The following is a 19,981-nucleotide window of genomic DNA, read 5'->3' as shown; positions in this document are numbered from 1 at the left end:
AAGTCTTGTTGAATAAAGTCTGAGTTACTAAGCCAAATTCAGTCATGTTTAGAAACAACTCCCACAAGTATCAGTGCATATAGAGAAGACATCTAAAGAGCTTTTAGATTATAAAAGATACAGATGTAGTTAAGAAGAGCTTTCTACTCAACAGTAATTCTGAGTTACAGAAACAGCTCAAGAAAAATCACTTCAATAAATTCTCAAGCACTTTGTGTTGTTCTAGACATTCTCAAACATTTTGTCACACCTTTTCAGAGTCAGAAGTGGGAAGCTTGATAATGTATTGGCTAGAGTAGTATTTCTTGTGTGGATCTGAAGTTGACTCCTATGGAAATAATGAAGTACTGTCTTCCTCCTATCATTAAGTTTTTTTTGGTTATTTGCCGAGAAGAAATTAAAATACTATTTAGAGAACAGGAAATTGAGTTGAATGACTTTCATTTTCAGATGTGAAATGAGATGGTCAAAGAAGCAGAGCATAGTAAAATAGAAATTCATCTGTCATTTCTTCTTAGACCCATTATCCTATTATGTAATTCATATTAACGTGGAGGTGAAACTAAATATGAGATGTCAAACACAGGTGATGATATGCTGTAAAAATAACTTTTGAATCAATGTACTAAAATCTGAGCTTTCTCCCTCATTTTTTTGTGTGTTGGTCTGAATGGTTTTTGAAGAAAATTATTCTGTAAAGAATATTTTCAATTAATACCTGATTTATCAGTGCTGTAAGGACTCTCTAATTGGCTGTTTTCAATTTATTAAGAGAATGAGCTAAAAATGTGGCAGATCATTTGGTCTTAGACACTTTTCTCAAGCTTTCTCTCCTTTGACTGTACAAGGAGGTTCTGATAATGACAGAAATTTGAATTTTATATATTGGAAGCTCAAAGACAATCCATCCCCTAACTTCTTCCAGGTACCTCCAGAGAGGAATTTTGGAACCCAAGAATTTGCCAAGTCCTGAATTCATTAACTTTGAAGGGTGGTTTCTCAGATGAGCTAATGGCTTTAAAATTATTTGGTCTGTTGAACAATATTTCATTCTCTTTAGTACCCAAAGCACAGACAAAGAGGGGGCAATATTTTAATAAGTTCCAAGAATGATATTAAGGAACCAAAAACTGAAGAAACTATAGCCAAGAATATAATTACTGAATGCACAGTAAAATGCCCATCAGAGGTTTTTGCAGGCACCAGGAAGGACAGTGTGTATTTATTCTCACTATAGTATTACTTTTCACTCTCAGATGACTTGTCTTATTAACATAAGCCAAATGGGTCACTGGCTGCCTGTCTGAGGGAATGTTTAGCATGAGAGATTCTGTACATGGAGCTAAATCAACAGGGAAATGCAAGGCCAGTTACCTTTCCTCCAAGGCACAGAGCTTAAGGTAGGTGCAAAGACTCCTGTTTGAGCTCCTGTGGCATCCAGCTGCTTCCTGGCATCCTCAGCAATCTGGCATACTCTGGAAAGGGCACATTTCTGAATGGCTCAGCAACTTACTGCTCTAAAACAAGGCTAAACTGAAAGGATTTATGTCCAGCCCAGGAGAAGTGGCAGGTGAAATTAGGATTAAATGGTGCATTAGAAAACAGTTCCTTCAGCCTGTCTTCTATTGATGCTCATTCTCAGAGCTCTGACCCCACTGTCTCCTGCACACAGTCCTTTGGCTTTTCTACACACACACCTGCTTTTTAACAGGAGATTTTTACAGGTCCACATGGTTTCTTCCTGTTGCACTCTTCATGCTTGTCCTCAGCCCTTTTTCTTTTGTCTTCCCCCAGGTTTTGTTTGTATGCCCTTTGTAAGTCAGTATCTGTGCTGAGTAAGAATCTGGTGGTGACAGAGAATAATCTTTCCTAGGTAAGTGTGTCATCTTGTGCCCAAAATCTTTTGGTTCCCAGTGTCTTCTTGACTGGATGTGTCCCTGTGTGGCATGAGAACACATTACGTAGGTTTATGTCTCACTTCTGTGTTCAAGACTGAAATGAAGAATTGTCAGATGATGATGGCTTTGGTACTTTGCCAGCTGCTTTGCTCCGTTGGTTATGTTCACAGTCCAATTCTGAAACTGTTAGCGTGGCTAATTGTGTGCTTATAGAGGTAAATTTGTTAAAAAGAACAAATGTTAAAGAAGAATTAAGCTACTGGACAATCCAAAAATGCTCAGCTTTGTTTTGCTTCTTGGGGAATGAAATTACACACTCCTGAAGATTTGCCAAAGTCTAGAGACATTCGTGTGATGCACCTGCTCCCATCAAAAACAGTGTTGAATTTCTTATGTGATTTACTAACATGTCATGACTAATGGACTGCTGCTGATCCAGCATGAACTCCTGCTACAGAGCATGAACTGTCCTGTTAAGAACCAGTGTTTGCAGGAAGTCCTTCTCTGGAGCACTCTGATGCATACACTTTAAATGAATCAGATTGTATTATTCCTTCTCCCAAGGATCTGTTTCTGTTCCTTCATTTCCTCACTATTTGATCTAGATGGATCATTTTAATTCTTATATCTTATGACTATGCAAAAAAATAGAAAAAATATTTAGGGGCACACTACTACACACTATAATGTAGCACTCTGTGTGCAAGGGAACAGGCTGAGACCCTCAGCTGTGGCAGAGAATCTTATGGCCAAAGGAAGAACTGTGTACTGGAAAACATGGCAGGGGCTTGATCTTTTCCTATGGATTGTTGCTGAGATTTACAACAATTTCCATTGCCACAGAATGGACAAAGGTTTGTCCCCTAGCAATTTGGTTCCTTGCACAGGGGCAAGGACTGCTGTGCCAGGAAACCAGCCTGTTCGTGATTAGTCTTTTAGTGTATTGATCATTGCAGAATTATTTCTACCATGCTTGGCTCAAAAACAACAACAACAACAACAAAAATCCTAAAAAGATACTTTTGTTACAATGTTGAAATGATCTGACTCCATGCAAGCTTGAAGAACAGTTTAAATACTTACTCATGCAGAGAATGAAGGGCTGTGATTTGTATGCTGGTCTGCTCCCAGGGCAGGGGTCCCCTACCCTGAAATTCAGTGCTATTATTGAATATCTTACCAGTCATGATAGCCAGTAATTTATACTTTCAGCTAAAAGACAAGGGATACAGCTTTTGTGAGCCTGGGAGTTGGTTAACAAGCACCCTCTCTTGAGGACAGTGTTCTGGAAGGATATCAGTGGTTGTCAAATAAGGAACCAGGAGGCTGTCCTTCCTGCAACCTACAATACTTTCTCAAGGTGTCAGATTGAGCCTTAAACCCTTCAGATAAAAATACAGTTTTAATGTTTATATTAGTCTTTCTGCAGGAAAACCATGAATTGAGCATGGGGTATGCAGTCCCTTAAAAAAGAGCAAAAGCTAACATGTCATTTTGCTGAACTCAGCATCTGACAACTTGAAATTTCTCAAACAATTTGTTGCACTTTTTTGATCCCTCACAGGTGATTTGCATCAATATTCTTCATGTTTTAACTTTCTTGTTGGGAAAAAAAAGTTTAACAGATAAATGGTGTTGTGTTCCAGTGATCAAAAAAAAAATGCTTACATTCTTTTAACTTTAGCATTCTAGATGCTGGAACAGAATGGACCCTCAGCAAATACACTGATGATACAGAACTGGGAGGTGTGGTTGATACACTACATAGCTGTACTATTTTTCATAGGGATCTTGACAAATTGGAGAAACAGGTTGGCATAAGTTCAGTAAATGAAAATGGGCATTTCCATACCTGAGGAGCAATAACTCCATGTGCCAGCACAGGCTTGGGGGTGACTGACTGGAAAGCAGAACAAAACCTGGGGCACACAAGGCCAACAGCATCCTGGGTTTCACAATGAAAAGTGTTCTGAGGTTTTGCATAAGATTACAGAAACAAGAAGTTCAAACCAGTAAATGATTATTGGGCACTAGGGATAATATTTGGTACTTGGATACCAGACTGGCATCCAGCAGAGTGACTGAAAGTGATTGGAGCCATCCCACAGTCTTTCATAACATCATAACAGAAAGGACAGAATGTGAATCCTTTAATTTACATGCTGCTCTTGTGAATTCCCTAAAGATTGCATTTAAAGTGTAGAAAAGTTTGAAGTCCATGTCTATTTGCTGAAGGGAAAATAGATTTTATAACTAGCCATAATCCATTCTCTTTGCTTTGGATGATGTCACAGAAGATATGGAATGGATGATATATATTTATTTTAGAGCAATCACAACATGTTTTTAAAAAGTGTTTATTTCTTTCTTTCATAATAAATTATTATCTTACAGTGCTTTGCACAAACTTCTGATATTGTGGAATTTTTTTAATAGAAAAAAAATCTGCAAATGTTTACAATTAAAAAATATCAGTTGGCTTTTCTGTTATAAATGGTACATTTAGGCAACACAAAATTCCTACACATTGCGCTGTGCAGAACTTCACTACACACCCTGTAACTTACAGAGGATTATCGGGATCAAAGTGGAATATTAATAGAGGTGAAATGGAAAATTAATTTCTCCTCACTTTGTGATTTGTTGCCATACATGGAGGACAGGCATCACTTTGCAGTGACACACTATTCCTGGAGTCAGGCTGCCTGTCAGCTGGTAAGTGCTGATGTAAAGGTAACTGATCTTGGGAAAAACATGGATCCATAATAGGCATAACTGTACACCTCTGAGAGAAAGCTTAAAATAGAGGCATCTGATATCTTGTTTTTATTGCAGAGACTTCCAAGTCCATAATAATCTTGATGTGAAAGAGTGACAGGTATTTCTTAGAACATAAGAGCTCCATTCCCTTTCCTGTCATCAGAGATGGATGAACACATCCCTGTTCCACAGACTCAATTTTTCTTGAGCAACTTTATTTCCTTATGAGTAACTAGTGAAAGTGCTTTACCCTGAATAATCTAATGCCCAAAAAACACAGTATCTGATTTGTGACATGTAATTTAAGGCTTGATAGTAGCAATTTTTTCACTGTGGGGAATGTTTACCAATTGCACATGCTGCTGGGCCCTTTCAAAATAAATAGGAATTATGAATAAATATTATTTAAGCAGTGATAAGTAGAGGTTTGAAATCTTTAAAGGCAAATATATAATTTCAAAAGAAAGAGCAAAGATGAATCTCTGGGAAATTTCTGAAGAAAAGATCTATCAGCTTTGGGTATATTCTGTGTTTTTCCACCCAATTTCATGTCCATTGCCCAGTACCTTGATGACTGTCTCTTTGGGCCATGGGTGCCATAGGAAACAGATCAATTTGCCAACTCTCTGTTTTTTCCTGGCTTTGCAGGAGGGGCAGACAGGTTGTCTGGTGCCTTTTCACACCACAAGTGCTTGTGAGCAGGAGCACCCAAAGAAACATCAAAGGCAGGGGAAGAAGAGGTACTGGTGGTGACTGGGAGGACAGAAAGTATTTAGGACACTCCTGAGAGAGTATGTGCTCACTGGGCACTGCAGGGTGAGCTATTTTACAAGCAGGTGACTCTTGTAAATACAGATTGAGTGTGACCTTCATGCAAGCAACTGTGAAGCATAGAGCAGTGAGATCATGGCCCTTCTCATGAGGCCAGCCTGACCCCTGAAGTGCCATATCCTATACAGAAACACTGTGAAGTTGGGTGGCTTGGAACAATTCCAGTCAGTTACTGTCAAAAGGATTCATTTGAGAAGAAAGGAATATTTCTTTCTTAACAAGGTGGTCATTAGTGTTAGTACTGAGCAGTAAATGCTTTCTCCCAGTGCTTGAAAACATTTTTCCCTCTACTCTCTACTGCTTTTTGTTTTCTCCTGCCTCCTGGTCCATACTGCACATCTCTCTCTCCCTGTCTCTCTTGTTCCACTCTATCAAAATTATTAAAATATTCATGGGAATGGATGAACTCCTTCATGATGAGAGACTTGAAAAGATTGGCTTGAATGAGAATGGATTACACTTGCTGAGTGATTGAAAGATAGGAGATGAAACTGATACAAGATGGGTTTATTTATATAACTCCAGAGAAAAAGGAGAAAAAAAAAACTGAAGGGAAGTATTAAGAACAAAATGAATTAATGCAAAGAGTCTATTTGCTAATTCATTTTGAGAATTAGAGGTGCATTTCTGTTCCTTGAACACCAGTATATCCATATTTTGAGAATTTTAGAGGTAAATAAATTTTATAGAAATGAAGATCTGGAAGATGCCATAAAATTCTGGTCACTGCAGTGGTGAGCACCGTATCAGAAATTTTTCTTCATCCCACTTTTGGTTTTCATTATAACTTGGCAATAATTTGTGACCTGATGAGATTACAGAATTGACTGTAAATTAGGTTGATTGTTACAGGCAGACTGTTTCTGTGTTCCTATCCTCATTTCCAAATGACAGCAGTCTTGCTTTTAATGTAAGGCTCAATCTTCTATTTTCTTCCAGATGGCCTTCCAGGAGTTCCAATGTTCTGCTCAAGAGGTTTTAGCTTTGTCATGGATAGCAAATGAATGACAGGGATATTTATCAAGCTTCTACATCCAGACAGATGTGTAAAGCACAGACTATAGTCTTAGATAGATAAATGATATACCAAAATGCCCACTCATGAATAGCACTCTGCAAATCACAAAAATCATTTAACAAAAGCCTTCAGGACATGTCAAGCATTTCTCACCATTAGGGAGAGAATTGTCTGGGGGAGAGCCATGTGCCTTGTAAATACTGAATTTACAACAAGGGGTGGGAATTTTGCACTGGCTGTTGTGACTTTATATCTATTGTTCTAAAATGACTGATGGGATGGCCTCTTTCCAGAGTTACTGCTCATCATTATATGACATCCCATCATTTGTTTTTTACTTTGCTTCTCTTTGTCTATGTTATTAGCAGGAGAGTAGTTCTCCCTGTGCTCTCTGGCACCCACCTGCCTTCTCTTCTGGATGAGCTGCTCACTGGAGGTTATACAATACCATGCTAGGAAAGGGTTCATTCATGCCACATTGTACTCCTGACACTAGGAGGGGAATCACATTCTTCCTGCTCATGCCACTCTGTTGGCCTGCATCAGAAGAGCCCTGAATGCTCTGCATAAAACAAAATCCAAACTTCCTTGTTATGCAGATAATCCATAGTGTCTACTAGATGCCATGCCATAGGCTCTTCCCAAACAATCCAAGAAGCCATTGCATGTGTGGATTGTTTCCTGGGCATGTTAACAAGTCTTTTGCCAGGGCTGCTCTGTCAGGACTGCCACATGGACATCTCAGCTGAGATCATGAGGGAACTTCTGCTCTGGCAAGAACTGCATGGATCCCAGCACTTTCCTCTGAGCTAAATGCAAGTCACCATCAACAGCCCTGATTCCCTACAGCTTTGAGGAGACCCACACCAGCTGGTTGTTCTGTCATGCCAGGGGACCAGAAATTTTCTCTGAGTGGTAAAACTGTCAGATTGACACGGGGTCAGTGATTCTTTCATAGTTTGGAGAGGGTGAGTTACTTCAGCTGCACTGCACTGGATGACTTCTAAGACTCCTCTCTGGCCCAGTTTTCCCTTCCTTCTATCCCTGCCCCTCAGGAGATGACAATGCTGTTCTGACCCAGGGCTGACTGAGCCATGCTAACTGTGGTAGACAGGATCCAGTACACATAAACAGTGTGCAGGGAAATGTGGGTACACGTTCATTTTTCCATTAATTTACATTTCAATTTCCTGAATTTGAAAGACCCCCACATTTTAGCATAATTTATGATGTCCTGAATTGTATAAATCCTGGTGTTCTTATTATAGGAACAGATTATATACTCTGTGCAGCTGACAGAGACAAATGCCACACTTACTCCCTGGAGAATTCTAATCTCCCCCTCAAATTTTAAGATGTCAGTGAAAAACAATCTCCCTGTTTCTGAAACCCAACCCCAAGGAGCAGTGATACTACCATCCATAAAAATAACTGGTCTGGGATCCTTAGGGATGGATCACTGACAGAATTGTTCAGGCCAAGACAGTGCAGATGTCCACATCATAAATCTGAAAAGGTTATGGTTCATGTGTGGCAGAAAATAGAGGAGAGACTGTTCATAGCCCAAAGAGTGCCTCCCCTATGAGAAGAGTGCCTCCCCATCTTTTGGAGACTATTTAGTGTCACCTATTCCTCAAAACACTTGTAATTAATCTGAACAGCTCATCACCATCAATGCAGGGGCTACTGGAGGTTTCCATTCATTCAAAAATCTGCCAGACAAATCCATGGTAGGAAAACGAGGTGTAGACTCCTGATCCCACACAGAACAAAGACAGGAGGACTGGGATGTGCCCGAGCCAGGAGCACTTGAAGAATGGGGTAATGTTAAGGAAAAGCCTCAGCACATCTTCCTGTCTCATCATTCCTGTGCTTTTCAGCATCAGACGTTATTGAGGCTGAGCCACTGCCAGGACAATGCTCTGGGATGGCCTCTGCCTGTCACAGGAAGCCAACAGGTAGGGACATCTCCCTTGCCAAGAGGCCGTGGAGAGCCTGGAGCCCAGGTGCTGCTGCTCTGCACTCAGGACAGCCCCCTGTTTGCACAGGCAGTGCCAGACACAGCCACTGCTTGTGGCTCTGGGCAGAGCACACGCCTGGCAGGCAAAGCTCTCTGTGTGTTCCTGGAGCACACAGAAAGCTGCTGGAGCCAGGCCCAGCTGGGACCTCTTCTTGCCCGGGCAAAGCAGCTCATGCCGTGCCCAGTGATACTGGCTCCAGGCTGATGTGGGTTTCAAACTTGGCAAGTCAGGTTTGCAAAGTGCATGAGACAGAGCCTGGGGAGGCAATGTGCTGTAGGATGGATTTATAAGGATCTGAAGCACCTAAAAGCAAGTGAGTGGCTCACTAGTGCCCCTTGGGTGATGGCCAAGGCCCAAGAGCTTTAAGTTGAACTCTTCCAAGCTCCTCCCTCAAGGGAGTTTCTTTGCTCTCACAAACTCCCCTTTTGCCCTTGAATTTCTGAATGTGTAATGTTGGGATAGCACAGAATATTTCAGCAGAGGTGCCACCAGATCTTTATACAGAGGCACCAGAGCTCCCTAACAGTTTCCAAAGTACAGCACTGGTACACTCCACGTCACTCTGCCTGTTTGGGAAACCCACAGAACACGTGATTTTTGCTAATGCTCTCAGCTCTTATTTTCAGTCACTCTTTGCTGCTGTGCTCTCATCTTACCTCTGAACTAATGGGGCATTGTTTTGTTTACTGCAGTATTCCACAGGCCATGTGGATCAAATATTAAGTTACCATCTCAGTTTCAAGACAGCAACAATCAATCCAGATTTTCATGTTATAATGCAGATTTTCCAGCAGTAACAGCTAACTTGGTATACCTGTGACTGGCTTTGGATACAAGGGATTTAATGAGTAGTACAGGCTTGTCCCACAAGGCTTGTGGTGTTCCCTATTTCTCAGAAGAGTTATTGCAAGACTCTGCAATTTAAAAAGTGACATCATACCTCCTGTTGCTCTTTCTCCCTAGGATTTCCTATTAGTTTATTTAATTAGAGCTTTTTCCTAGCTTTGAGCTGCTTGAACATTGATGCCCAAGATAGGTTTTAAGGCTGAAGGATCAGCAAGTTGCTAGTCCAGTAAAAAGCACAGGTATTATCTTCTATTCTCCCTCCCCAGTGCCTTTTTCATCCTCCTACATAGCAGATCAGGAAAGATTCCTTGACCTCAGCAGGTCAGGACTAGACCTACAACAAACCTCCAGCACCTGTAGTCCAGACAACCAAGTGAGCCAGCAATGGGCAGCACTGCCACTCACACCCACTGCTGGGGGATCTCTCAGGGGTCCCTGTATCCACCTGCAGAGAGTTTGCAAACTCTGCTTTTCTTCAATGTGACTTGTCTCCCTCAGGAAAGCAGCAGCTGGTTAAAGCCAGGACCCTGATAATTCTGGCAGTTATGGAGGCCCTGTGCTCATGGATGTGAAGGGAGGGTCAGCATATGACGTGGGGAAAAATATATTACTTCTTGAATCCTGGCATCCCTGCTGACTTTTTCCTGCCATCCGCATGAGGTAAGTCTGTGGTTTGTAGGCCTGCAATCCATATGCCCTACTGGTGACTTCATCAAAAACTTTATCATTCTGTGTGTGATTTTAATTTGCTTAAGGTAACAAGCAGCCAGCAGCTGTCAGGAAAGGCTCCAGCAGGCAACTCAGTGCCCTCCTGAGAGATTTCTTGTCTCTGATGCATCTGCTTTCATACTGTGGCTCCTTTTAAAGGCTTCTTTTTATTAATACTTATAGGAAATAGTGACATATGTAAAGACAGGTTTTTGCTTTCTTCTTGTTAGAGCTTGAATTCCCACCTGAGAAAGGCTTTGGGCTTGCTTGCCACCATGAATAATCCCTGCCTTGTCTAGGTGGGACTACAGTAGCTCAACAACACTATGGGCATAGCTATCCACGGAGTCTGTTTTGTCATCCCCTGGCTCCAACTTCCATTAGATAGGTAAAAGGGTCACTGGCACGTTAAACACCACGACTCTCCGGGTTCAGAGGCACAGGATTACTACCACAGCTATGGCAGAAGAAATCTGAATGCAAGGGTAACAAAAAGGAAATCTGAATGAGCTGGGAATTACAACTCCCTGGATGTGTACAAAAGATTGCATTTGCAATAGTTGAGAACAGTCTGAATCCATCTGAATCACCAAAACTGGCCTTTGGAAGGAGAAAAACTCAGTTAACTGCAGTAAACTTTATCTGACAAGCCCTATTCAGGGTTCCAGACAGATTAAATCTCTGTCACTCATGTCCCTTAATTATTGGCAAGTTTGCCAAAGGTACAATCTGTGACTCACTCATAGGGCTTTGAGGGAGATTTTGAAAGATAAAAAGTTGTGAGCCACAGTGGTGTTGTTCTTATTAACAACTGCCTTCCAGCTACTAATTAGCTGCTGATTGAACAGTTGAGACAGTTCAGAGAATTTTCAAAGGTTACAACCACCCAGTTGTCCAGCCCATCCTCACCTTCCAAATAAGGCACCTCCAAGACATCCTGGGAAAACACTTTACATAGCCTCAGGATGTTCAAGAAGGTATTTCATATCATGTGTTATTTCCATCTCTATCTCCTCATCCACACGCTGAAGTCAAGTTTCTAATTTGTGAGCTGAATGGTACCAGGATAAAAACATGGATGGAGACTTCAGGATGGTGTCCAAATGGGATACAGATTATTAATATTGAGATGCCTCCACTTTCCCACTTGATTCTGCTGCTTTGCTGTAATTCCTGCTCCTGAATTCACAGCCAATCACAGACTATGGGGGAGGGCAAGCCATGGTTAAGAGCTGGCAAAGGGTGAGGCAGCTGCCCAGTCTCCATCTCAAGAAGGATCTATTTTGAGCACAGTGAAATCCTCCCTCTTCCATGGGAATGTCAGCACTGCAGATCCTTGCCCCTTCCTTGCTACTGTTCAGGACAGCCTGTAGTTGGACTCTACCCTCAATCTGCCTCTTCACTTTTGACTCCGCTGTGATTTGCATCCAGCTGTAGGGGAGTCCAGCCCTGAAGAGATGGAAGCATTGGCAGAAAGTTAAGAGAGGCACAATGGATTTTAGTTCCCTTTTTTCATCAAGGTGTTGTTGCTTCTTCCAGCAGGTCCTTCCTTTGCCAAGGACAGATATCACTGTCCCTCCTCCAAACCTTTCCAGAGTAACACTGCAGCTACACTAGTAAATTAAACATGTCCAGGACCTTAGGCCAATTGGCATGGAACTGTTTATGCTTATAGAAGTAAACTATTTCTGTATCAAGCATGGTGAGGCTGGATGCAGACTGTATTGGGAAGGGTCCCAGAAAATGCCAGCTGTCCAGTTATGCCTTTAAATATGTTTAGGATCTCTGTTGCTGGCACCGGTCAAAAGCTTGACAAGAAATGTGCCTGTGATTTATCAGTATAAGTGATTGGCTTCTCCTGTGTGCAATGTTCCCTGGCACGGGGCAGTGTTCTAGGAAAAGCAGCATGAAATGGACTTTTCTCCAGTGTATTTCTCTGTCTGTAAACTTAGAGCAGATAGCCAATAGGATTGAGGACTTTGGATTCTTTATAAGAAGCTTATAGGCCAACATGGCAGTAAATTTAATTAATCATCAGTGGGAGAAGGATCAGCTTTGTGAAAGAAGATAAAGCAACCACAAAGGATGAATACATCAGATTCATCAGGGTAAGCTCCTGTGAGAGGGCAAGAGTCTGAACAAGAGTCTGAACAAGAGTCTGGACATGAGTCTTTAAATTTTGGCTTCCTACAGAAAAAGAATACTAAAGAATATGCTGCTTGGAAACTTTCTTTGATTTCACCATGCCAAGTTGTAGGACAAGGGGTAACGGATTTGAACTGAAAGAGAAGAGTTAGATATTAGATACTAGAGAGAAATTCCTCATGGTAAGGGTGGTGAAGCCCTGGCACAGGTTTCCCAGAGAAGCTGTGAATGCCCCTGGATCCCTGGAAGTATTCAAGGCCAGGTTGGACAGGGCTTGGGGGAAACTGGGATAGTGGAAGGTGTCTCTGCCCATGGCTCTTTCAGGCTCTTTCCAACTGAATCCTTTCTATAATTGATTCTCTGATTTCACTGCAGGAAATTAAAGAAGTGCTGTCAGTATTGGTAGTTTCAGTGACACAAAAACCTTGGTTATCCACTGATTTTCTGTGATGTTCTTCTCATGTTTATCTCCATCTTTGACCTCTATAAACATAGTCCAAATTACTTTTTCTTTCCCACTTTGCCCTGAAACTTGAATGTAACTTTCAGTTTATTTGCCTTGATAATATTCATTGAGATTACTTCCTGAAATTCCAAGCCTGTGAACAAGGAGCCAAGATGGAAAAAAATCCCCAAACCAACACACCAGAGATTACTTAACAGTTTTTCAGGTTATTGTTTCCATATGTTTTAGTTTAACTTTTTCAGCTAAATTGCTCTTTAATATTTCTTGCCTTTTGCCTCCATTGTGTGTTTTTCTAGTTCAAAGCACTACTGACAATGCTGATAAAGTCCCTGCAAAGTCTTTGCTAATATATATATATACACACACACACACATACATATATATATATGTATTTATATATATCTTCTCTTGGAAGACTTATGCAACACTCTGCTAATACTGGTTGTATCATCTGCCAAACCTCTAACATGCATCTGAGTCATTCATGGCACCATGCTATATTGGAATGATTTTATCAATACATTTTCAAGCAAGATGTGTAAATCCCCTACATTTTTCATCTAGATTCTCTTCCTTTTTACTTTTTGCTTTTTAAGTCAAAATGTCAAAAACTGACATTTTTCAGTTGGCCTGTAGCTCTTCCAATGAACAAGGTGTTTTACAGCAGTGTACTAAAATATCAGCTAAAGAATTGTCCCTTTTGTATATTCTTATTTAAGTGAAGATAGAAGACAACAGTCAAATTAAAAATAAATATTTTAACCTATTCATTTTTATTTTTACAGCATACCAAATTTAATGTCAGCAAGGGACTTCTTCTGGAACAGAAAATATCCTGTGAGATGTCACCAGGAACTGTCAGCTGGGATTTGTTAAAACAAGATGACCAGATTTGCAAGGACTAATGTTAGTCCACTAAAACAACTAAGACATTGAAATGTCTTTTCATATTGAAAGCTTTTCTAGTAGTTTGCAATGCAATTACGTGTTGGTTAGAAACACTCAGAGTGTTTCCCTCTGTTATGCTTAGAGTGAGCAGGTATTTATGCTGCCTGCCCATACCTTTTGTCTTCCTGGTCTGTTGAAGCTTACAGGGAACTGATGCTGACTTTAGGATCTCTCAGTTACACAGTGTCAAAGATAAATCTGAACACATGAATCCAGCTTTTCATTCCAGTTATTTAATTATGCTGTTACTTTGTTCTGATATTGAAACCATCATTATTTAAATCTCATTCCATAACAAAATACTTCTAGTTACAGATCATTGGAGTTTAATCAGCCCTTGAGTTCATCAGATAGTTGAATATTTCCTGCAAGACACGAGACTGAAGTCCTCCCAAGCTATTAGTTAAGCTGTCTCTAAATTATCACCTGCTTTTGAAAGAAATAGGACTTCCCGTTCCTGGCAAGATGCTGGCATTGCAGGAGCATGTTTACAGCACTGCCTACTGAGATGGCACGGTTTCTGTCATATGATACATCTTTGGGAACTATGACTCTCCTTGCTACTCAGGTGGACAGAGCATGCTGTCACCAGAACACCACTAAGATACTTCTAATTCTCCAGTGAACTCTGAATTTTCTGAATTAACTCAAATTCAAGACCACGTTCTTCAATACACATAGTACTGCCCCAACTATATTTGTCAAAAGTTATCTGCTGTTGAATAGGACCAGAGCTAGACCAGGAATAAATATACTGAGGAATTTCAGTTTTATTAACATATCCTGTTGAGATCATCTCCACTCCCTTGGATCCTGGATCTTGTGAAGCAAATACTGCAGCACTGCAAACTTTTGCTGTGCTAGTTCAACATGATATTATTTCCCTCTGTGCTTGTACATGGAAAGAGATTTGAGTGGGACAAGAAAAAAGGTTCAGGTATATATCACCCTGCAAACGGTGGGGAAAGAGTAGCAGATATTAATATCAGAGAGAACACATAAGAAGAAATTAATTTCTCCAGCCATTGCCTGCTGAGTTTCCATTAAGTCCTGGCAGCAATGGGAATCAGCGACTTCTTTTCTCAGCTGTCGCTGTAACCTAAAAAGAGCCCTGAAAGGCTCCGTGGAAGGTGACATTGAGAAGACAGGTCAGTGCTGCACTGGATGTGTGGCTTATGGAAAAGGCAGAAGAACAGGTTTTTTTATGACATATATTTTATCATATTTTAGAGGAGCTCAGTACAAAAGGTATTTTCCTCAGCTTCCCTGGTAGAGCACAGATAATTGTATTCTTCTCTCTGTACCCTGAAAAGTACCTGATTTTGTCATTATGCCTGAGTGCATATAAACTTCATCAGGGTTATATTGTTACTACTCTCTCTAAATTGATTTCATTCAATGTGTAGAAATTGTGTAAGGCTCCATAAACTAAACAATTTTGATTTTTTTTTTTCATTGTCTTTGGACAATATAAAACAATCACATCAAGAAAAACTGCCTAAAATTTGAATTTGAGAACACAATTCAGTAAAAAGATAATAAAAATAGTCAGAATATTTGAAAAGTCAGAAAAGCACCGTAACTCTTTGTAATGATAGAGGGTGACACTTGTGTTTAGGACTGTGAAATATACTGGCAAACAGTATGTTGCTCATGTACAGCAAATTTGTAAAGCAGTAAGAATTAGAGGTGAATATCCATATATACTTACATTTAGATATTGTAGAACTTTTGCATACAATAGTTATGGATGTTATATTGAAATGCACACAATACCGCATTTTTTCCTGAAGTAAAATTGGGAATTGAACATATCTTTTATTCACCTTTACTGCAATAAATTCAAAAATTCCTTCACCATTTTTTTCACAAAGAATATATATGGATCTGTTCTGCTATATAGCTGTGGAAAGCTATATGGCAGAATAACATATAACATAGCAACATAACACAGGGTGACAGTTGTGTCCTCATGGGAACACTGAACAAACACACTTGGCCTTTGACTAAATAAACATTGAATGATTTGCAGCTAGATAAAATGTCATCTGACTACTGAGAGGACATTAGGGAGCAAGGAAGGAATTCTTTCTCACAGCCTGACTCATATGTAAGAAGCTACCTTAGGTCCCAGCACTGCATAAGAGAGGCTTGCTACATGCCACTGAGAGCAGGACTTAACAGAAAGGCAACAGCAGCTACTCAGAGAAGACCTCAGGGATACTGGTCAGAGCCTCATTGAACCCAACCTCCAGTAGTGCCACATCTCTTACTTCTCTGGGAAACCCATCCCTGTATCTCACCACATTCATCATAAAATATTTCTGCCTTATATCTATTTGAAATCTGCATTTTTTCAGCTTAAAAATAGTGTTTCTTGCCCTTTAAATTCCTTGCTTTGTCTTTCTTACAAGCCCTCTTTAGGCATTGAAAAGCCTCAAGAAGGTGTCCTTGAACCTTTCTCATCTCCAGGCTGAACATCCCCAACAACTGGACATGGCATTTAGTGCTGTGGTTTAGTGAGGGTGGTGGTGTTTGGTCAAAGGCTGGATTATGTGTTTTTTGAGGCCTTTTCCAGCCATAATGATTCTATAATTCTGTGAAGTATCTCATCTTTTTTTCATAGGAGGTGTGTTCCAGTCCTTAGCCATCCTTAGCCACTCTGTCTGGTCCAGGACTTGTGATAATAATTTCCTGCCTCAAGTGGTAGAGGAACCAATATGGAGAAGGGTTGTGTTGGACCTTGTTCTCACCAACTAGGAGGGGCTGATGGGGAATGTGAAGCTCAAGGTCAGCTTTGACCAGAGTGATCACGAAATAGAGATCCTTGGGGCAGCGAGGAGGGGACACAACAAGCTCACCTGGACTCCAGGGGAGCAGACTTTGGACTTTTCAAGGATAACTCAGTAGTGATGCATCCCAGAAAAGAGCAAATCAGTCAAAAATGCCAGGAGGTGTGCATGGATGAATAAGGAGCTCCTGAATGAACTCAAATGCAAAAAGAAAGCCTACAGAGAGTGGGAGCAGGAACAGGTAGCTTGGGAGGAATATAGAGAATTGTTCAAGCAGCCAAGGAGCAGAGAAAAGCTTAGGCTGTGATAGAATTAAACTTGGCCAAGGACATCAAAAGCAACAAGAAAACTCCTTCTGTAGGAATGTTGGTGGTAAAAGGAAGATAGGAAAATTTGGGCCCTCTCTGGAAGAAATAAGGTCACCTCATTACCTGGGATCTAGAGAAAGCTGAGGTACTCAATGATGTTTTTGCCTCTGTGTTAACCAGCAAGTGCTCAAGCCACATCATCCAAGTTGCAGAAGGCAAAGCCAGGAACTAGGAGAGTGAAGAACCACCCACTGTGGAGAAGATCAGGTCTGAGACCATTTAAGGAACTTAGAGGTCCATGGGACATTATGAGATCCATTCACAAGTCCTGAGGGAACTGGCAGTGGAAATGACTAAGCCTCTATCCATGATACTTAAGAAGTTGTGGCTGTCTGGTGAAGTTGCCACTGTAAAAGGGAAAACATAACCAGAGGTGTTTAATATCTCTTTAGCCAGCAGGAGCAGGGGGTTCAGGGGCATCCTCAGCAAGCTTGCTGATGACACCAAACCACTCGGTGCAGGTGCATGCTGGAGGGAAGGGATGCCACCCAGAGGGACCTGGAGAGGTAGAAGAGATGGGCCCATGTGAACTCACAAAGTCCAGTATGGTCAAGATTAAAGTCCTGCACATGTTTCTGGGCAATCCCAAGCAAAAGTACAGGTTGGGTGGAGAATGGAGGAGAAGGACTTCGGTGTGTTACTGGATGAGAAGCCCAGCATGTCCCAGCCATGTGTCCTGGACGCTGGGTTGATTCCCCAGTGTGGGCAGCAGGGGAGGGAGGGTTTCTTTCTTTCTGCCTCAGGTGAAACCCACCTCGAACACTGTATTCAGCTCTGAGGTCCCCAACATAGGAACAACGTGGACCTGATGGAGTGAATCCAGATGAGGCCATGAAGATGCTTTGAGAGCATCCTCTACTCTGGAGACAGGCTGAGACAGCTGGAAGTGTTCAGCCTGGTGAAGAGAAGACTCCAAGAAGATCTTCTAGCAACCTTCCAGTGCCTAAAAGGGGTTGGAAGTGAGCTGGAGAGGGACTTTTGACAAGGACAAGAGGGAATGACATCCCACTGACAGGGAGCAGGTTTAAATTGGAGATTAGGAAGACATTCTTCCCTATGAGGGTGCTGAGGTCCTGGCAATTTGCCCAGAGCAAACTCTGAAAGTGTTCAAGACCAGACTATATGGAGCTTAGAGCAGCCTGGGATAGTGGAAGGTATCCCTGCAGATGGGAAGGGCTGAATTGGTCTCTGTTTTTTCCTGGTTGGTGAATTTGGCAGCGGACGCACGTAGATAGGAGACAGGCTTTCAGCTGAGTCCGTGGTTTGTTTATGTTAGCAGAAATGGAAACAAGGATCAACTAAGGACTGCAAGTCCTTTCCTGAGGTTGTCTTTTGGATGTCTGAGCTGAACTTTGTGTTGGTGAAGGGTTTTCAAATTCTGCAGGAGCAGAAATTTCTGCAGGAATTTAAATGTAGACTCTGTAATGACCCATAATCATTCCCTGTAAAAAGGGCATGAATAATCAAATGGCATACATTTCTACAAGCCCAAATGTTTACCTCAAGGATTTATTTTATTTATGGTACAGATTGACAGGTCACACACTTGGAAAAAAAGACATAGGAAACAACTGAGGTCCTGTCCTGAACTGGCAATATGGGTACTTTCTGATTAATTTAAACATCATCAAGAAAAGAAAGAAACATCTGTTGTTGAGCTGCACTGAGCCACATAGCAGAAATCACAGCACATCTTAAAACACTCACCTTAGCAAAAATTCATGCACAGGTTTATAATAACCCTTCTTGGAGAATCTCCCACTTCTTTTGCAATTTCAAGTGTACAGATTGGTATATCTGCACTAATGTGTGTATGCTCTTCTTCATATATCAAAAGTGACCTCACATCTCTCTCTGAGACCCACCCCAGTACTGCAGCTGCACCCCAGCCTCTTATTTCTGTGACAAAATCTTTGTCTCTTATACTATCTTGCCCAGTCTATGACTCTCAGGCACCAGCACTATCACACTATCACAGAGATTGTTCCTTTGCTTTCAGAATCCTACCACCACATCCGCCAAATGCTTTTCATAATACTTACTTCCCTCTGAGTGGCTTGCCTAATGTATTCCTCTTAGGCATTTCTTACAAGATTCACACCATCACAAGGGAAAGATAAAAGCTGACATTCCCATTGTACAGCTGGGATAGCTGCAGCACAGACATACCAAGCAATCCATCCCAGGTCGTGCGGTGAGTCGGTGGGAAAGCCAGCAATAGAATCCATAAGTCCTGAATCCAAGTTCTTTAAGTGCTTTGACTAGTCCAGATTCCCTCCTTAACACCCTTGTCACATTATTTATAGGAGATGTATTCATATAGCCACTAAGACATCAAAATTTTCTAATTATATCTAGTCATGTCAAATGACAATTATGCCCTTAGTTCAGTTTGCCAGACAATGCTTAGCCAAAGAGGGTTTGCCAAAATATTTTTGACCGAAGAAAGAGTAGGCATCTGTAGCATCTACAGGCGAGATCGTATAAAACGTCCCTGCAACACGTCTGCCCTGGCTCCACAGAAAGCTCCAAGGTAAGAGGATGGGGTCTGCAGGCTGGCAGGAAGGGGATGGCAGCCTAATGTGCCACCACATTCCTGCTGCCTCTGGTGCTCCTGTCCAGGAGGGGACTCCATTACAAATCTGTTTTCAAGGCACCTGCATATTTTCACTTTAGTTTTCTGTGCAGCAACAATTTGGGAACTGCTATTTGTGTTTTACAGTACTGACCAGCTGCCAGCCCACAAGCCACACATCTGGTGTCACGAGAGGTAAGAAGCTGATTTACTGATTCCTAGGGGCAGAGACAGATCCTTTTGGATGGGGTGTGTGTATGGCTGGGTGAATGGTCACTGTTTCACTGTATATTCTCAAGTCCACTGTAGTCACAGTATAAGGTGGTGGGGTACCAAAGGCTGGTAAGTTTTCAAGTGAGTCACTGAATCATAGAACAGTCCAAGTTGTAAGGAATCTCATATGGTCATCTGGTCCATTCTTCAGGGAGCTGTGTTTGAAGTCTCTGACTGTTCATGGCAGGCCAGAAAATCCCAATGGGGACATTATTTGCTTCTGCTAAACTCACCTAACAGGGAGTGATGTGTACTGCCTTCCCATCATTGCTGTTGTATGTGTAATTGAACTAAGACAGTAGGAAAGCTGCAAAATTCAGCATTTTGTCTCA

General features: G+C 41.4%; 1 long non-coding RNA gene across 1 annotated transcript; it reads left to right on the top strand.

The window, feature by feature from the left end:
- Positions 1 to 1,121: 1,121 nt before the first annotated feature.
- LOC131585728 (uncharacterized) lies at positions 1,122 to 15,378 on the top strand. The gene is made up of 4 exons (XR_009279028.1): positions 1,122 to 1,400; positions 1,795 to 1,873; positions 9,873 to 10,034; positions 13,479 to 15,378. It is a non-coding gene; the product is annotated as an uncharacterized LOC131585728 (long non-coding RNA).
- The last annotated feature ends 4,603 nt before the right edge of the window (positions 15,379 to 19,981 follow it).

The sequence above is a fragment of the Poecile atricapillus genome, chromosome 17, assembly GCF_030490865.1.
Source record: "Poecile atricapillus isolate bPoeAtr1 chromosome 17, bPoeAtr1.hap1, whole genome shotgun sequence".
Lineage (NCBI taxonomy): Eukaryota > Metazoa > Chordata > Aves > Passeriformes > Paridae > Poecile > Poecile atricapillus.
This window is presented reverse-complemented; position numbering and strand designations above follow the sequence as displayed.